The sequence below is a fragment of the Suricata suricatta genome, chromosome 14, assembly GCF_006229205.1.
Source record: "Suricata suricatta isolate VVHF042 chromosome 14, meerkat_22Aug2017_6uvM2_HiC, whole genome shotgun sequence".
Lineage (NCBI taxonomy): Eukaryota > Metazoa > Chordata > Mammalia > Carnivora > Herpestidae > Suricata > Suricata suricatta.
In genome coordinates, this window is record NC_043713.1 from 3,905,392 (window position 1) to 3,925,088 (window position 19,697).

The 19,697-nt window shown below is 41.0% G+C and overlaps 1 protein-coding gene and 1 long non-coding RNA gene across 10 annotated transcripts in view; one reads left to right on the plus strand and one right to left on the minus strand.

Annotated features, from left to right (window-relative positions):
* The window catches only part of ZNF407 (zinc finger protein 407), a 473,145-nt gene that overhangs the window by 373,883 nt on the left and 79,565 nt on the right, over positions 1-19,697 (minus strand). The window lies entirely within an intron of this gene.
* LOC115277553 lies at positions 6,390-8,688 on the plus strand. The gene is made up of 2 exons (XR_003902411.1): positions 6,390-6,644; positions 8,347-8,688. It is a non-coding gene; the product is annotated as an uncharacterized LOC115277553 (long non-coding RNA).

The window sequence follows — 19,697 nt, forward strand, 5'->3', positions numbered from 1 at the left end:
TTCAGACCCTCCTAATGAGGGGGCTCCGTCAGAGACACAGCCAGCTTTGTGCACAGCTGAACCCCACACCAAGAACCCATCAGGCATGATGTAACCTGAGTAAACACATGTTGAAGAGATGGATAAACAAAGCAACAAATGACGTTCCAATCATTAGATAATATATAGAATCCTGGCTTGACCAGGTCCAGGGAACATGGATCATCTTACCTGCCAGGGCTGAAAGCCGTGGGGGTCATTTACAGGTAACTTTAAGAATTTATTACAGGGGCGTCTGGGTGGCTCAGTTGGTTAAGCCGCTGACTTCGGCTCAGGTCATGATCTCATGGTTCACGGGTTCAAGCCCCACATCAGGCTCTGTGCTGACAGCTCAGAGCCTGGAGCCTGCTTCGGATTCTGGGTCTCCCTGTCTCTCTGACTCTCCCCTGCTCACACTCTGTGTCTCTCTCAAAAATAAATAAACATTTAAAGAAAAATTTTTTTAAAAGAATTTATTACAGATATTTACACAATCAAGAACACACCATCTTCTCGAAGAAAATAGTCAAGGTAATTCCTATGATAAAACAAAAGTGAAAGCTTGGAGGAAGACAAGATAGGAATACAGGAGATGTTATGAATCTTTCAAACAAATCTTTCAACTCACAAATAAATCCTGTAAAAGTGATAATTCTATACTGATCTGATGTTAAAGCATTCCTGGGTTGGACTTCATTTTACAATTTGTCTTAAAACATATTACCACCTCACATCACAATCCAAAGTACCCACGATCATGATCAGCCACATGCATGGAGTGACACGTACCCGAGGTCACTGAATAGGGGGGAAAGGGGTGGAAAGGCACACAGAATTAGACGCTCTAGTCTACATGAGCCCTAACTGTTAGCTGGGAAAAGAAAGCAAGAAGATGATCTTTAGTAGCTGACAAGGACACTGCTCATAGACAAGTCAGTGCAAATAGAGTCCGAGAGACACAATATAAACTACTCTTTCATCTATAAATAGTAAGTACAGTTTTGTGTTTTATATGCATAGAGTTTGTTCTCACCTGCAAAAGAAAGTTCACATCTCACATCAAGACCTTACTTAACCTTTTTTTTTTAATTTTCATATTGTCAAAAATGTCCAGTGTTTGTTTTCTTTCTACGTACAAGACACAAGCTATTAATTTTTAAATATATCCCTATCTTATTTAATCACTAATAAAGGACAAAAATACAATTTCACCAACAAAAATGAATTCTGAATTTGGCTACACTAATATGGCTTTTCCCCATAAAACAAGCCATATTCAAAATAGAGAAAGCTATATGAAAAAAATTTAACATATTCAAAAATACCATCTTTATTCTACAAATACACATCCACAAAACTACAGATGTGGGATAGATGTACGAGACATTTTAACTAGGATATTTACAGACTCCATCTGAAGCTGTTTTAAGGCATATATAAATTTTAAGCTCTATCATAGAATAAATCATGTCCGGGCAACTGAGCACTTTCGGTTGTATTTCCAAAGGGCATGCGATCTGACGCAGTCAGAAGCGGCGAGTAAGTGGCTCCGGCGCCGCCCCGGGGCCTTCCGTCCCCTGATGCCACAGGCAGCCCCCGGCTCTCCCAGCAGACTCCACTGGTCCACGTCCAACAGACCAGAGCAGTGATCAGTCCACCCTCCCTGGGCTTAGTCAAGGGTACTTTACTGATGAGTTGGACTTTCTGAGTTTACAAAAAACAAAAACAAAAAGAATCCTCAAATCGAAACACCATAAACATAACATTATTTATCATTCCTCTATAAACCTACTGAGAAACTAACTCAACATGGCATAACTTGATCAAAATGTATTTGACATTAAGTGCAATGATATTTAGGTGATATTAAAATGCAACTAGGGAAGGGTCGGTCTTCTAACCTAGCACTGCAGTCTGTGCAAGCTAAGGAGCAACAGAATCTTCATGAAAAGAAAAAGGCCTGCCATCAAAAAGACACGTTTCTATCATGCTTGCTATTAAAACCGGAGGTGCAATAAACTACAGGAAGTGTGCCTTCAAGTCAGTGCCCTGCCAGCGGCCTCCCCTTCCCTCTACTTTCTCCCAAGCACAAGACTCCAAGTGCAGGAGTGGGGCATCAAACCTTCCACTATGCTGTTGATGCAAACAGCACAGCAATTTAAGCAAGAAAACGCAAGCTTCTGCTTCACAAAGAACGGTCATGTACGTAGAGCAGTGCCAACATTGTTGGAGCATTTTATGGAACTCAAGAGACATTTTAACTAGGATATTAACTAGGTCCACTCCACGGACCTGCAGATTTACAGAGGTGGTCAATTAACAAAAAATTATCTAACAACTCTCTTTGGGTCCCTGTGGCCAAGAACCCAGGTCTGTGTTGTGCTCAGCACCCCTGAAAGCTACAGCCATCCCGAGGACTACAAAGACGAACTCCGTTTTCACTCCATTCTCCGATTATACTTTTACTAAATCATATCCTGTTTACAGCAAGCCCTAGACTGGGTAGACGGCTGCATAAAAGAGCTCCTTTACCACTCCAATAAAAACAAAATCTTTTCAAAGGCCGAGAGAAACTGGGCTTGGTGACATTACTAACAATATTAACTGATTAATTAATCAACATAAATGTATGTTTAGAGGCAGCTTGCGGATATTTGTTAGTACATCACTTACCAGCAGGACAGGTCAAGGTAAGATGCCTCGTCGATGATTTTATTACTAAAAACATTACCATATTCTCTAAAAATCAATGGCATTAGCAACCAAGTAAGGTCAATTCCTGTACTATGCACATTCACGCTCCTAAGTATGTGTGTGTATGTGTGCAAGTATATGTGCATGTGTGCATAGGCGTGTGAAGGATACATGTGTTTATATGCAAATGAGATATATTTAGCATAAAGAAATAGGTCTATATGCCATTCTACTTTTTACTGATAAACCATTTAACCTATATACAAAACTCATTTATGTGCCTTAAAAACAATGTAACTCAAAAATAAGCTGATCTCATGTTAGATTTTCAAAAGAAAATCTACTCTTCTTTAGCCTTTTTCCATTTCAGGCAGAATATTTATTACTTTACTTAAAAAATTAATAAAATATCTATAAAGAAGATATTGATAAAACTGCAATGTATTTATCAGCTTAAGATATGGATAATATGTTTATCTCACTTATGAACTTGAATATTCTTGAACTGTTGTATAAAAGATGATGAAGGAGTTGCCAATTAAATTATACATTTTGGGTAACTGCCATTGAGAATCTCAGAAATGTATTTAGTAGGAAACTCTGACTCACGCGCAAACAAGACATAAGCAGCCTTTCCATTTTACATATAAACTCAGAGCTAAGAATCCCGGACACTGAGCTGGTATCACACCAGAAAGTTGATGTCACCTGAAAAGGCAATGTAATAATATGCAAACTGCATGTAATCAGCAGCCCCTCCAAAATGTAATGCCACCTCTGATCTAATACCTCATTAGAAGAGCATTCAAAAATGGAATAGTCCCTGAAATGGCACCCCACAGAGGTCTATGTGCATACGAAGCTAAAACATAAGCAAATTAAACCACAAACTCTACTTTGAAGTTTGAATTTCAGGATTTGCAAAATAAAGCTGATACAGGCATTTCATTTATTTATAGGGGCTTATGAAATGTATTTCCTAAACCTGTAAAACAGTCTTTTCTGTCCACAACGCAGTGAAGAAACTGGGGAGGGGGATCGAACAGGACTAGACTGTTAACAGGTTAAAGGCCAACAATATAAAAGATGCTAAATTAAAGAAAAAATCAAAAACAAAACCAGGCAGAAATCAGGGTCAAGTTGAAGATTAGATTCAAATCAGAAACACCATATGGAAGAAACAGCCTACTTCACAACTGCTGAACAACAAGTTAGCTGTGATGGTTGTCTTCCATGGCAGATGGGGGCTCCGTGACGGCTGAACACAGCGAGAGAAGGTGTCTGGTACTGTATCCCTGATCCTGATGCTGATTACATGGGTGCGTTCACTTGATGAGCAGTCATCAATTTGCACACTTAAGAGCGTGCGCTTGTCTGTACATGATACACAGACACACCATGAATCAGAGTAAAGTTCTTCCAGAGTTCCAGAGGAGCCAGGAAACCGTAGGGACAGGGAAACCGAAGCAGCACAGGAGGGTGATCTTTGCAGTGAGTTTCCCCACTCTACGCGTCACCAGTCGTTTCCTTCTGAAGACCCGATCTACAAACTGATTCAAGGACGGCAAGCTGGTTCTAGCGCCGAACAGCACTTGCAACAACTGTCTGTGGCCTCAGCCAGCTCCGAATGCTGTTAACAAAATACGAACCATGGACCAGGCAGCTAAAATGACTGACCGTTCTTTCCTCAGCTCTGGAGGCAAGTCCAAGGGCAGGGACAAGCGTGGTCAGATTCTGGCAAAAAGTCTCGACTGACCTGTAGATGGCTCTCTTCCCACTGAGTCCTCATCTGGGGGTGGGGACAGGACTGACGGAGGGAGGGAGGGAGGAGAAGGGGAGGGAAGGAGGCCCACAAGCTGTCCGGGCCTCCACCTGTAAGGACACTAACCCCATCCTATCAAGGCCTCACCCTTAGGGCTTCATTTGATCTCCAAAAGTATAGTCACGCTGCGGATTAGGGCTTGAAAATTTGAATTTTGGGAGGATGCAATTCAATCCACACCATCTACTAAATGTCTGGCACCATTAGAATACGAGTAACTAGTTTTTAAGATTTGACAGATGAATTTAAATAGAAAAAAGAAAAAAGAACAGGTTCCAGAAGCAAAGCAGCACTGTCACGTTTGAGATGCACGAAGTTGGAAGTCCTGGTGGACAGGGAGCACGTGTTGTCACAGCTGTGCTCCTCCTTTCTGAAAGGACCTCTAGCCCTGTAACCAAGGCGGGGGAGGGGCCAAGCGTCCTCTCTTGCCAGGGACACAGCTCACCACTCTGCAGGATGAAGGTAAAGGTGAAAAGAATGGCCTCTACGAGAATACGGTTCGGATACAAGGGACGGGCGAATAAGGCTTCCGGAGACAGAGCTGGGGAAGGACCAGGGAAATCAAAGGGCACGGTCACCCCCACGTGGCCCTGCTCGGGGAGCCTGGGGGAGCATGACAGGTGCTGAAGGCCCCGAGCAGTGACATCACACGTCTTATACCCCTTACCAAAAGCATGGGTTCAGCAGTTTCCCACCATCTCAGACGGTGATACAGACAACCCTGACCTAAAGAAAATGCCAAATATGTGGCGGTATAGAAACTGTTCATGGTAAACTAATTAGATGGTTTCTTATCTAGAACATTTCTCCCAAGAAAGCAAAAGGAAAAGACTTAAACTCAAACATACCACATAATTTATTTTAAAATTTACTTTGCAAAGAGGATTTGGGGACTCAGGAAAGAGTGGCATATTCAATTCAGTAAATCTCAAAAAGCAGAACACTGCTCACTCAACAAACCATATTTTACTATTAAATGTCCTTAGAAAATGGATTGTAAAGTATACATGAATTTAAAACTTCGATATTTCCGGCATGTTTTTTATTTTTTATTTAAGTTTGGTAACAACGGTCATGCTACAGGAACAAAGCACTAACTTCATTGTAAATGGCAGCCGCAACGATAATTTATAGTATAAATTCACATTTTAGCGGCAACTGTAACTTAATTTACTAAGAGGAGCAAATGCATATAATTTTCTCTCAAGAGACCCAACTCTCCCAAACCACCTCGAGTCTTTCAATAAAGTAAGTATGGGACGCTGTTGGGAAATCCGTGCTGCACCACAGGATCTGCCACGGAAACTGTGACCTACACACCTTTCAATGCTGTCACTGTCAAAGTTCCCCCATACAATGGGAAAACCGCTCCACACAAACCTACGGAACAGCTGGAAAACGCTGGAGGACAAAGCAGCGAGCTGCTGGGCGGGAAGGGCTCCCTCAGGAAGCGCTGGGCAGCGCGGGCACCTTCAGGGGCCTCCTGGAGGGGCACCCGAGGGTCTTCCCCGCCTTCACCGATAAACGAAACTGCCCACCTGCACGCGGGCACCTGGCGACATTCTGAGAATCTCAAAACTGCTCAAACTGTTTTACACCAAGTTCAAGTGTCATCAATCTCCTCCAAAAACACAACGAGGGACACTCATATGTGGCCTTCCCTCGGGTGAGGGGCCCGCTCGCCACACCCAGAAGGTCCTCTCAGTCACGCATTTAACTGTTATCGCTGATAAAAAAAGGTTTTCACAATAAGGAGAGTAGACGCGAGGCCCGCACACCGGGCACCTGCGCTCACCCGTTCACCCACGCGGGGCTTCACCCGGCCCATCTCACCTCGCGCCGCGATGCACAGGAAACGTGTTCAGTCACCCCTGACGCTGAGCCCAAACGTCTTCAAATGCGGCCAGTGCCGGACACTAAAAAGGGGCGCACCGAAGGCTCCGCCAGGCCCTGGCAGAGCGAGGTGAGCCCTCCGGAAAGCGGGCTGCCGGGGCGGGGGCCGCAAACCGCTCGGGCCCTTGCGCAGCCCCGCAGCCCCCACAAACGCTGGTGTGTGTTTGTGTGTCGTCTGTGGGGGCGGATGGGGGCAGAAGCGACGGCAGGAAAACAGGTGCGCACACTCTTCACCAACTTCTACCCCACCGCCCCCTCGGTGGCCCCATGAAACCTTGGGCGTCTTTCAGGAATATCTTACCATTCTATTTTAAGATGATCAGTTGACGGCTTTCTGCACCAAAACCGTACATTCTAGAGGCCAAACTTCAAAGAGCTCTATTGTTCTTCGTGTGCTGAGTGCCCGGCAAAGCGCCCTTGCCCGACCGACACCTGCCCCCAGGTGTGCCCAGACGGTCGGCCCGGGAAGGCTCCGCTGACAGTGCTGGACTGTAGAGGGCGCTCCTCCCCAAGAGGGGACCGCGCTCAGCCTCAGCCGCGGGAGCGCCCAGCACCTGAGTGTCAAGGGCGCGAACACCGGGGCCAGAGACACATGGCTAGTCAGCTGTGCTCTCTATCAGTATGGATGTTACTATGTCGGGCTTATTGAAAATAGAATATATATACTTAAAAATCTGTTTTTGTGGAATCACATTAAATTCTTTAATGGATATTTTCATAAGCTTAAGTATCCTTATTTTTACTTAAATACTGATTTATAGAAAGTTCCTAGAGTTCAAAACTTTAGTGATTAGTATTATTGTGGTCCAGCATCCATTATACATGAATAAAGAGGAGAAAACTCTTATCAAAGAAAATGACTAACAGAATGCTTTTGGACTTTGTCAGTTGAATGCATTTCTTTCTTTTTTTTTTTAATGTTTATTTTTGAGAGACAGAGAGAAAAAGAGAGAGAGAGAACAAGCAGGGAAGGAGTAGTGAGAGAGGGAGACAATCTGAAGCAGGCTCCAGGCTCTGTGCTGACAGGACAGAGCCCAACTCAGAGTTCGAACTTAGGAATGGTGAGATCATGACCTGAGCTGAAGTCAGAAGCTTAACCTACTAAGCCACCCAGGCGCCCCATCAATTGAGTGCATTTCTGCACTAATGACCTGCACACTGCAACAAACAAATGTAATCAAATATGCTGATGTGAGGCTGGAACTTACTAAAAACAAATAAACATTAAAAAAAACCCTGGAATATTTTCCTCTGTAGCTGTATGTCTTATCAAGGATTTTAATCTATGATAAATTCTATAACCATTAAAAATCGTAGACCATTGACTTGTGCCTTAATTCAGACATGCTGAGCTCTTCAAAATAAATGTTCCAAAATAGCATACACTGCAGATTGCAATTCTAACATAAAACAAATGTTAAAAATGTTAGCATCTTTCCTGAATATAGTACAGTGTTTTAATTGTTGGCCTTGGTAATGCAGCTTATTAGTTTTGCATAATTTAAGTTTTAATTCATCGTTTAATTTTTAATTAAGTAGTTTTTTTCCTCAAGCTTTCTGCTTATATGCTGGCCACAAAATGTGGTATATATAAAACAATTCTAGACATGAATATATGACAGTACCATGTATTATATGATTCTCTATGATCTCAAATATGAAAATAACTGTAATAGTTCATATTCCAAAAAAAAGAAAGCAGCCATTTTAACTTAGCAGTAATTCTTAAATAATTTAAGCTCAGAGACAATGCTGAAAAAACTAAAGATGTAAATATAAAAGTGAAACCAAATCACTTCCTCTACAAAGAATTCCTTCAGATTTTAGTTAAAAATAATGAATCTTTTTTGGGATCTCATACTCCATACTCAAAGCTAATTTGTATTTGATTTCCCTCTGAAAACCGCGGGGACCCATAGTGGCGTACGTGCCAGAGGAAACCCAGCCTCCCTGGAGGGACAGAAGGGACACACAACGTTGCCCACCTAAGAGGAAATGGAGAAGCTAATGAGAATAGAGAAGGATCCGAGAAGGTGATGAGGGAAATGCGAACTTCCACGTCAACTTACGAGTTCGGATGGAGGTCCAATTAAATCTGTAGAGTTATTACTGGAGCTCGGGCTCTCCCCATAAGCTGCCTGTGCAGGCAAAGCTCTCCAGAGCGGCACTGTGAGCACGCTGTAATGTCTCATCATCTGCAGACCGTTTTTGTGAAAAATATTAAAGCACATTTTAATAAACTCTTGTAGGTTATCATTTCATCCAATATAGTTTTTAACTGTGCCTTTATTTGGTTTTTATGTGTTATATAGCCTCAATATGATGAAATTAGAAAAGAATGTCAATAAAGGAAAATTAACCAAAAGAGTCTGATGGATGCTTGCAATATCACACCCCACCTCCAAAGTACCCTGAGAGCACACTCAAGTTTGCAGCCACCCTCACCAGGAAGCAGCACTGGGGCGCCACCTGTTTCCATATTACTAGCACATCGCAAAGCCTCTCAGCCACGCCCACTAGTTGTGATAATATTAAAACCACACATGCACACGCACACAGGCGCACACATATGCGCAGGAGCAAACACAAACAGACATGGATCCCTACCATGTATGTGTTTGCTTTCTCCATGGAAACAGAATTGCCAAGCAAAGTTCCATGGAGGGAGGCCTTCAGGATGAATGGTTTCCACAGCTATGCGCAGAGCTGTGCTGCAGTAACAGCTCAAACTCAGAGACTGCATCGATGCAGTCCGTTCTGTCCCTGGGGCCCTCCTCAGCGCCGGCTCGGACACGCGGGCCCCTCTGTGGAAGGCCAGCTGCGAGGTTAGAGAGGTCTCACCCAGAGGACAGGTGCTTCCATGTTTTAAATTAGGCGTTCTGCTCGTCGTTGCATTTGTATGATCATGTTATTCGGAGGAATGGGGGGAAAGTAAGTTGTTTTTAAGAAGAAGGGATTGGGGCGCCTGGAGGGCTCAGTTGGTTGAGCGTCCGGCCGGCTTCGACTCAGGTCATGATCTCACAGTTCCTGGGCTTGAGCCCCGCGTCGGGCTCTGTGCTGACAGCTAGCTCAGAGCCTGGAGGCTGCTTCGGATTCTGTGTCTCCCTCTCTCTCTGACCCTCCCCTGCTCACAGTGTCACTCTCTGTCTCCCAAAAATAAATTAACAAAAAAAAAAAAAGGACGGGCTTAACTAAAAGGCTTGTGGAAGTAGTCGGCCAGGAAAGCTGGCCGTGTCCACCCTGAGCAAGGCCCTTCTTCTAAGCCACGCCCACCCACCCCCTTGCCCCACACAACAGTCAAGGTGCCCATTTCTGGACAGGCATCCTCACGGACCAGAGATCTCTATGTCACTGCATTTATCCTGCGAGGTACTCTGTCCTCTGTGACTATCGACTAACCAACTGAAGTCTTACAGACGCAGGAGACCCTAACCAGAAGGCCATCTTTCCTTCCCAGCCACATAAAAATAATACCACACTAAACCCACATATGTACGTGTAGATGTATTTTACCAGTTTGCAAAATAAGCCTGCAAACTGGCAAATTATAAAAAGACCATGGGGCGCCTGGGTGGCTCAGTCGGTTCAGTGTCCAACTCCAGCTCCAGTCATGATCTTGCGGTTTGTGAGTTTGAGCCCCGCATCAGTCTCTGTGCTCAGAGCCTGTTTCAGAGTCTGTGTCTCCCCAGCTCTCTGCCCCTCCCCCGCTTATGCTCTGTCTCTGTGTCTCTCAATAAATATAAATTAAAATAAACAATTAAAAAACAAAAGATCTGAAAGAGGGTAGAGACCAAGGCTGAAAATCGAGCTTGCACCGAGACCCTTGGAAATATAAGAAGCAAAAGGTACAAAACCTGTACTTCCACAGGTACACTTTAGGCAGGACACCTGCCACGGTTTCATATTTCAGCACTTGCTCCAGTGTCTCACATATTTGCATGGTGACTCCCAAAAGAAGGAAACAGGACATTCATCCACCAAAAATTAATGAGCTATTCCCCTCAAAGAAAGGAGCACAGATGTTAAAACGGGCAAAATAAATAAATAAATAAAAGCCCATTTCTGCAATTATATTAATATCTAACCTTGTTTTCTAACTTTTCCACACCTCCTATCCCAGAGCAACCCATATAAGCAACCTGACAAATATGCAAAACAAAGAATCAATAGTAGCTCAAAATGGCAAATACCATTGACCCAGACTTCTGTAACTTCTTTTAAAAAGAGTACAAAAGGATCTCAAAACGAAATTAGATTTGCTTACATGCATTGTAAACAAAAAACCAAATCCCTATAGTTTCCTAGCTCAGGCTCCTCTTTCTGTAAAATGAAAATAACAATAACAGATTCATCAATGTCACGTTACTTAGAAGAACATATGAAGTGGCATCATACAGAAGGATTGTGTATCTCTAAAGTACCTTAAAATACTTGCTTTTCATTACCAAATGGACATGCACAGGGGCGCCTGGGGGGCTCAGTCGGTTAAGCATCCAGTTTCGGCTCAGGTCATGACCTCGCGGATCGTGGGTTCAAGCCCCTCATCGGGCTCTGTGCTGACAGCTTGGAGCCTGAAGCCTGCTTCAGATTCTGTCTCCCTCTCTCTGCCCCTCCCCTGCTCTCACTCTGTCAATTTCTCTCAAAAATAAACATTAAAAAAAATTTTTTTTTCAAAAAGACACATAGACTGATACAGGTTCAAGAACTATAAAGTAAAACAAACTCCCAGCCATGATGGAACAATTGGGCCCACTATAAACAAGGAAAACATTGGACAAAATACCGCAAACAACTATTTTCAGAAATTTAACAATGCACAGAATAGGACTGTGAGCCCGGGGAAGAGAAACAAAGGAGATGCAGCCTAGGACAACTTTGGACTTATGCCAAGCAGCAACCCCACAACCACAGTGCAGGGGCCCAAATACAACACTTAAGAGTAGCACTTCCTACAGGCCACAGAGATGAACCAACTGGAATTGGATGTTCAGGGAAGCACATGTGAAAAGAAAGTTGACCAAACATAGCTCCAAAACTCTGAACAGTAGTTCCATGGCTCCCGGGCTGAACACTACAGTCAAATGTGAGTAACGTAAAATTCCTTGAGGAGGCCAGAAAAAAGCAAATAGCGGAGCCACAAGCAAAATGATTCACAGCCATCATGTAAGTATGGGAATCTTCGGGTTCTGACTAGAGGAAGAGCAGCCGAAGTCTGTGGGAGACACACACAAAAGGCTTATCTTAGTATCGGTGCACCCTGTCCACAGTGAGACCCACTCCACTCAAAACCCCAAAGGATGAAGGTGATTCTCAAGTGACTCAGGTGACTGCTGGAAGTAAGCACGACATTATTTAAAAGAACACTATATAATAAACCACAAAAAAACCCAGAATTTACAAGATCCAAAATCCAGTCAAAATTACTAGACCTGCAAAGAAGCAACGAAAAGGAACCCATAAACAGAAAGGCAAGTAAGTCAGTACAGACAAACATAACTATCACACAGAGACCGAATGAGCAAGCATATTCTTTAAAACAGCTACTATAAACATGCAAGTGAATTTAAAGACCTTTTTTTAAATGAGAAGACTGGAGGATTAAAATAAATCTGAAAGGAAATGCGGAGAGATTCGGCAATCTGTCAGACAATATCAAACAGGCTTACATACATACTATTAAAATTCCACGAGAGAAGGGTTCAAGGTGGGTACAGTGAGTCAGGAAGAAAACAAACAAACAAAAAAATTGAAAATTGAAATAATGACCTGAAAATTGGGGTGGGAGAGAATCCATCCACAAATCAAAGAAATGTAACAAATCCCAAAGGAAATAAACAGAAAACAGAAAAGAAAACACACCAAGGTACATCAAAATATGACTGCTGGGAAGCAATTTTAAAAAGAAAATGTTAAAAGTGAAAAAATAATCTATATCTGGAGGAACAAAAAGATTTTTCATCAGAAATAACAGAGAACAGAAGATAATGACAGAAAACATTGAAGGAAAATAAAACTCTCAACCTAGACTTCTATATCTAATAAAATCATCCTTCAAAGATGAAGAAAAAATAATGATTGTTAGAGAAACAAAAGCTGGGGAAGTTAATCACCTGCAGACATAAACCATAAACTGGGAAATTCTTCCAGCAGAGAGAGAATTACACAGGATAGAATTGCAGATTTGAACAAAGAAATAAAGAACACCAGAAATGGCAAATGGGGGTACTTATAATAGATTTCATTTCAATATGTGATTTATTTAAATGAAAATTACTTGCAAAGTTTTGTGGCTTTTTTAACATACATAAAAATTAAATGTATGACAATAGCAGCAAAAGATAAAGGTAAACAGTGATGAAAACACACATGTGTAAGGTCCTTCCACTTGATACGAAGTATCTGATTATTATTTGAATTTAACAATCAACAGAGTAAAAGCTCTGAAGCAATTACTAAAATAAAGGAGGAAAAAGATTTAACCAAAAAGCCAACAGTGGAAATCAAATGGAACCCTAAAAAATACCCAATCCAAAATAAAGATAAAAACAGGAAATAGGAGCAAAGAATATATGAATCAAAGAATAAGATGGCAGGTTTTAGTTATGAAAGATATGAAAGATATGAAAAGTTATGAAAGGTAATATGCAACACTCAAATATAATACAACAAAGGACATGAAACAGATAAATGCAAATCAAGTGAAAGCAACAGGATTTAGAAATATGTACCGCACCAACACTAAGCATAAGACAGCTGGAGTGGCCACACTAATAGAAAGAAAAACAAAAATTCTTCAAGGCAAGGAGTATTAACAAACACAAAAAGATCATTTCAAAGACATAAAAGGATCACTTCAACAAGAAAATATAACAATCCTAAATGCAGACACATCTAATAAGAAAAGTTCTAAACATATGATGTAAATTCTGACAGAATTCAAGGTAGTTACACATATACTTCAGTCTTTATTGATCTAAGGGTGAAGGATGTCAAACATTCAATCAAAAATTACAACAGATAAAACAGCAAGAAAAAAAATCTCTGGGATTCCATAAAGCAGGGCTTAAAAGGAACTTTGTACCTTTACATGCTTATAATTAAAAAAAGAAAAAGAAAGGGTCTAAAATCAATCTAGACTTCTATCCTAGGAAACTGGAAAAAGAATGGCAAATTAAAACTAAAGTGGAAAGAAAAAAATGTTGTAAAAAAAAAAGTAGAAATCAATGAAATTTAAAATGAACAGAGAAAAGACAATGGAACAAAAAACTGATTAAAATAGGCAAATTTTTTGGCTAAACTGATCCAAAATTGTGAAGTGTTAAAAGTATAATACTTATTTGCTGTAAAAACAAAGATCTATTACAGCATAAAGAATATTGCTTATAGAAGACTAAGTATTAACTATCTCCATGGTAAAATTAAAATAAAGTTCAAAAAAACAGTTTTAAAGTTTTAATTAAAAACTTCAACTTTGATCTTGAAATAGCAAGTGTGGAAAGAGGTGTTAATATTGCTTTTAAAATATTGCTTAAAAACTTGTTTTTAAGTATCTAAAAGATGAACAAATACAAACATAATTTTTAATTAAAAGATTTCTCTTCAACATACAATACTAAACTAAAACAGCTCTAACTGGAAACCAAGAGTTTGGTTCCAAACAAAAATCAGAATAGAAAAAAAAGCACTGGATAATCAAGGGAGATCAAGGACTACCAATCTACCTGAAACCCCTCAGTTCACAGAAACACTGATGAGATGCTAGCTAACATAGACAGGATATATCCAAATGGGGGAAGACATTTTTTCCTACAAATGTTCAATGTCCCATTTCACCAAAGGCCAAAAACATAAATAAATAAATAAATAAATAAATAAATAAATAAATAAATAAAAATACTTTAAATCTCAACGGTATAGATACTTTCCTTGACATTCTTTCTGATTTTCAAGATCATAATATGTAATCAAATGTCCTACTGGCTAAAAACCCATGTTTTAAATTTCTTGGCAAAATCAAGAACAGTAAATGAAAGTGTTCATGCCGGATAGCACTCCTAACTTGTCTTCTAATTCTAATAAGGTGAGTAGTGTGGGTTGTTTTAATATTATTTTCCTTAAGATCTCAAGACATCATGGAGCTAATTACATTTTTCTAACCTTGTTTTATACATGTTTCTTTGTTAAAAAAAAAAAATTGCTTATCCATGATTCCTCTATTAAGACTCTGGCATCTAAAATTTCCTTTAAAGAAGGCAGGCAACATAATTTAACAAGGAAACTATGCCATTATACACAGGGGAATTTTTGTTTTTAATTTTAGCATAATTAACCAGTATTTCTATTGAGAAATATTAATCCAAGATACATTACAAGTGTTTGACAATCAAACAGCTTGTTTTCCAAAGGTAAACTAGACAAAAATATCTTGGTATGTCCTTTTGGTGCCTATTTCTGCATTTCACTCTACTGCTCTCACAGCTTGGTGCCCAGTGTCCTCACGGTGACATCTGGATGAGCCCCCCCCCCCCCCCGGCATGGCAGCATCCCACCTGGGCCCACTTAGGCCTGAACCTGCCCTATCCCTCAAGCCCCCAGCTGTTATCTGCCATCACAGCCTACAAATACCACATCTCTGAAAAACTAAGAATATTAAGGTCAGAACAACATAATGATTTATGCTTCCTTTGTAAGATATTTTCCTTGTGACACAGGCAACTCCAGCTCCCGAGGCAAGCCAGGGAGAGGGGGTCCTGGAGTGGAAGCTTCAATTCTCTCAAATCAACCATGCACGGCAGGCCATGTGATCTGACTAAATGGCAACACTGCGGAGAGATCCCTAGAACGTCACACTACAATCCCCAACACACAAACACAAATCGCTGAGTTTATGAAGCATTACCGGCAGAGTCAAGAGATCTGGAGTGTTGTTTCATATTGCCACTAGTCCGAAACGTGGAGCAATCACTTTTCGTGTCCCTCCGTGACCGCGTCCACACGCAAGGGGAGGAGATGACACTCGAATGACTCTGCAAGCTAACAACGGCAACCGGACACTATCAAGGGCTGGTTAACAGTCTTGACAACAGACTACCAGGGCTAACGCATCATAGGACGTGGGTCCCGTGACTCATTCTTATACAGCAGCAATTAGTGAAAATTAAAACTGTTTTAAAGTATCATTTATAGTAAGTCCAAAAAAAACCAAAACCACGAAATACTTCTACATAAATCTAACAAAGTACATGCAGATGTGTCTTCTGCAAGCCGCAAAACACGGATAAGAAATGGAAGGCCTAAATAAAGATGAAGACAGACTGCATCATAGATGGGAAGATTCAATAATGCAAAGATGTCAGTTCTCACTAGCGTCCAACAGACTCAATGCAAACATAACTGAATAACCTTATGCACTGTATACGTCACGCAATATTAAAATAATTTTAACTCAAAATGGATCAGAGATCTTAATGTAAAACCCAAAACTTCTATAAAAACTTTCTATTTAAAAAAAGTAGAAGACAGGGGCGCCTGGGGGGCTCAGCTGGTTAAGCGTCTGACTCTTGATCTCTTCTCAGGGTGGATGAGCTCAACCCCACACGGGGCTCTGCGCGCCCACCGGTGAGCCTGCTTCGGAGCCCCCCTCTCCCTCCTCTCTCCGCCCCTCCACTCTCAGGCACGCACTGTCTTCCTCTATCTCAAAAATAAATAATTGTAAAAATTAATAAATAGATGTTTTAAAAAATAAAAACTAGAAGACAATCGGCATGACCTCAGGTCTGGCAGTTAGTTTTCAGATACAAAATTAAAACTACATACCATGAAAGAAAATACTGACCAACTGGATTTCATCAAATTAAGAATTTCTGCAGTTCAAATAAAACAGGTAAGAGAATGAAAACACAGGCCACAAAATATCCACAAAACACATACCTGACAAAGGACTTATACCCAGAATATAGAAAGAACTCTCAAAATTCAATAATAAGAAAACAAACAACTGAAATTAATAAGCTGAGCAAAAGATGTAACACTTCAACGAAGAATACAGATCACAAGCTCGTGGAAAGGTGCTCAATGTAATTAGGCAAGAAGCAAATACAAAATAAAACCAGAATACTAAATGCAGACCTAACAGATTAGCTAAAACAAAAACTCTGACAATACAAAGTGCCAATAAGGCTAGAAGCAACTTTCTGGTGGTGATGCCAGATGGTAAAGCCACTTTGGGAAACCATTTAGCAGTTTCTTCTAAAGCTAAACACATGGTAAGACCCTGTATTCTCATTCTAGGTATTTACAAGGATGAGATTTTTATCAGTTGTGTTCATAATCTCCAAAAACTGGAAACACTACATACATCCCTCAACTTGGGAGTTTATAAACAAACTAGTATATCCATACCATGCAGACAGCTCATCTATACAATCACACCCCCCAGCTTTTCCTTATTTTTACTATGTCACATTTTGATCTGCTTCCCACTTCATTATCAAGGTTACTATTAAGCTATTAGAAATTTAGCTCAAAGCTTACCTGTTCCCATTTATAATTGTTAGTTACCATTTCAACAGAGCCAGCAACTTATTTTGAACTCTGCACATCATATCTGATGTGTACCTATATTTACCATTTATTTATTGTGTGTTCTTTTAACTAGTGAGCATTACATTCTGCTCTACAATGTATAACTGAGAAAGAAAACTTCTAATGAATCTATTTTCAAGGACAATCACCCCTTTATGTGAGACAATGACCTCCAAGGCTGCAACCAAACTAGAAGGGTAAAGAGGTTGGGAGCCAGGTGGAATTTTGTAGAATTCACAAAGAAACAAATGTTTTCTAAAAATTATTTTTGATGTTCTTTAAGAATAATTATGAAAGAATTTATGAAAGTCCAGGTCATTTCTAGTATCTTTCTAAATTAATTTGTTTAAAAGCCTGATCTTTTAAAGTCAGAAGAATAATGCATATTTAAAGTATTCTATAATTACTATGAAAGTATTAATTAACAGTAGTAAGAAGAATAAGCTATCTATGCACTATAAATATGAGGTAAAAAAATCATTTTCACGACACTTCTGAAACCATATGACGTTAGGTGGGTCATAACATTAGTACTTTTCTTTGAAACCTTATATAATTACTAATCTTTTTCATTTTTAAGCTGAGTATTGACTTTGTAATAAATGAATGCAAGTAAAATTCCAAATCTGAAATAGTCTGAGTTATACTGACCATTAGCACTAATTTACAAGGAGACATATATAGATATTGCTTTAATAGGATCTTGAAATATCTTTCTGTTTAATGCCTTATATAATGCCACAATTTTTCATAAGGCAAAGATATACATATACCTCACTATTTCTACCTGATTTTCAAAACGACTAAAGGGTAACACAGTGAATCTCCCTCTCAGACGCGGCCCCTCCACAAAGCCCTGCTCCTCAGGCTCTGGCGCTGCAGGACCAGGCCCCCAACCTTCTTCCCTGCGTCCGTCCCTGGCCGTCTTCTGTCTGCGCGTCCCACTAGACGGTAAGCCCCATGAGAACCAATGATCTTGCATGACTTGTTCATTGCTGTATCCTCAGCATTTTCAACGGTACTAACATCTAGGAAGTACTCAATAATAATTTTTTAAATGAAGTATTTTAAACATTGCATCCTATACGGAATACATATAAATTACCACTTTAACAACTGACATTACCAACTAGAAAATTAAAACGTCCAGGACTAAAAACTTTTAACTTTGTTTAACCCATCGTTTTGCAGACATATTTTCTCATGGGGACTCTAGTCTCACTGAACATCTGCAACAAAATACCTGCAGTTTTAGAAAAAATGGTTTCCACTCTTTTTAGCAAAGGGCTGGTGCCAGGCTGTCACAGCCTTAATTCCATGTCATTTTTTTTAACTTCACAAGTTATGAAGAACCAGGACAGATTTTTAAATAAAAAGGAGACAGAATTAGGCATGGGTTTTACAGTCAGTGGACAGAACAAGACCAGGGACAGGAAAAAAGAAGAGAGGAATCAGGCCAGGAAAGGACAATAAATATCTGACCTTGTGCAGTGGCAAAGGGAATGGCCAAACATAATGAAAAGCTCACAGAAAACACAGGCAGCCATAACCTTGTGCCGGGTGGCCAGGAGCACTAGTGTCACAGGGCTTCACGAAGTTTCCACAATGAGTAGGTCACACATTAATATAAACTGGAAAGAAATGGAGACAAAGAATTGAAGAATATGTACTTGCCTTGGTTTGCACGTTGACTCGGAGAAGACCAAAGACTGTTTAGGAAGAGAATTCTGTACTCAGATTCCTCAGAAAGAAAGTTCAGGAATGTAAAAGAACCAAAATTACAATTCTAGGAAAAGTCAAAGTTCAGGCCAGGAAGACGAAAAGCAGTCACAGTGACTGGCAGGCTGGCCTGCTTGTTAACACTGTGTCCATACCCATACATGACCCCTACTTCACAGAAAAACTTACAGCGGAAGTTTCCATAGTAAGTACCTTGTTACAGTGCACTTTTGAAGATGCCGTTGGGAACAGCGACCAAACAAAACCCAAAGATCTTTGCGCTACGAAGAGTTAGATGAGAAAACATAACGAACGACAAATAGTATAAATAAATAAATCACGGACTACCCTGAAGCATGATCAGCGCTGTTGGGGAAGAAGAACAGGAGAGGCTGAGGGTAGGCAGGGCACATGTCACTGAGAAGGTGACATCTGGGCACCGTCAGACAAACGGGTACCTGGGTGAAGAACATTCCAGTAAGCATGACCAGTAGGGCTCACACTTGAGAGGCAACATGCTCTGTGTATGTAAGACGGGCAAGAAGCCAATGTGGCAAGGAACAGGGTGAGCCAGGTGGGGTGCAAGAGAGACCTGGGGATGGAGATCAGGAAGGCCCTGCAGAACACTGTGAGGCCAGCTGTCACTTGGAGGGAAAATGGAACCAGCACAACGTGACACGACCTGAGTATGTTTTTAAGGGAGCAAAATGGCCACAGAACTGAGAACAGACGACAGAGGGTCAGCAGGAGAGAGGGTAGACCGACCAGGGACCATCCCAGAAACCGCAGGGATCAGGAACGCTGCCGCCGCCACAGAGCGAGGGATAGCTGGATTCCGAATGTGCTGAGCAGAGGGCTGATCACACATCTCCACGTGGGTGCTTTAACAGCCACGTTAGGCATCAGCCCTGGAAGAGCTTGAGCGAAGATGGCGGCCGCATGGAGACCCTGAGCCGTCTCGTCCCCG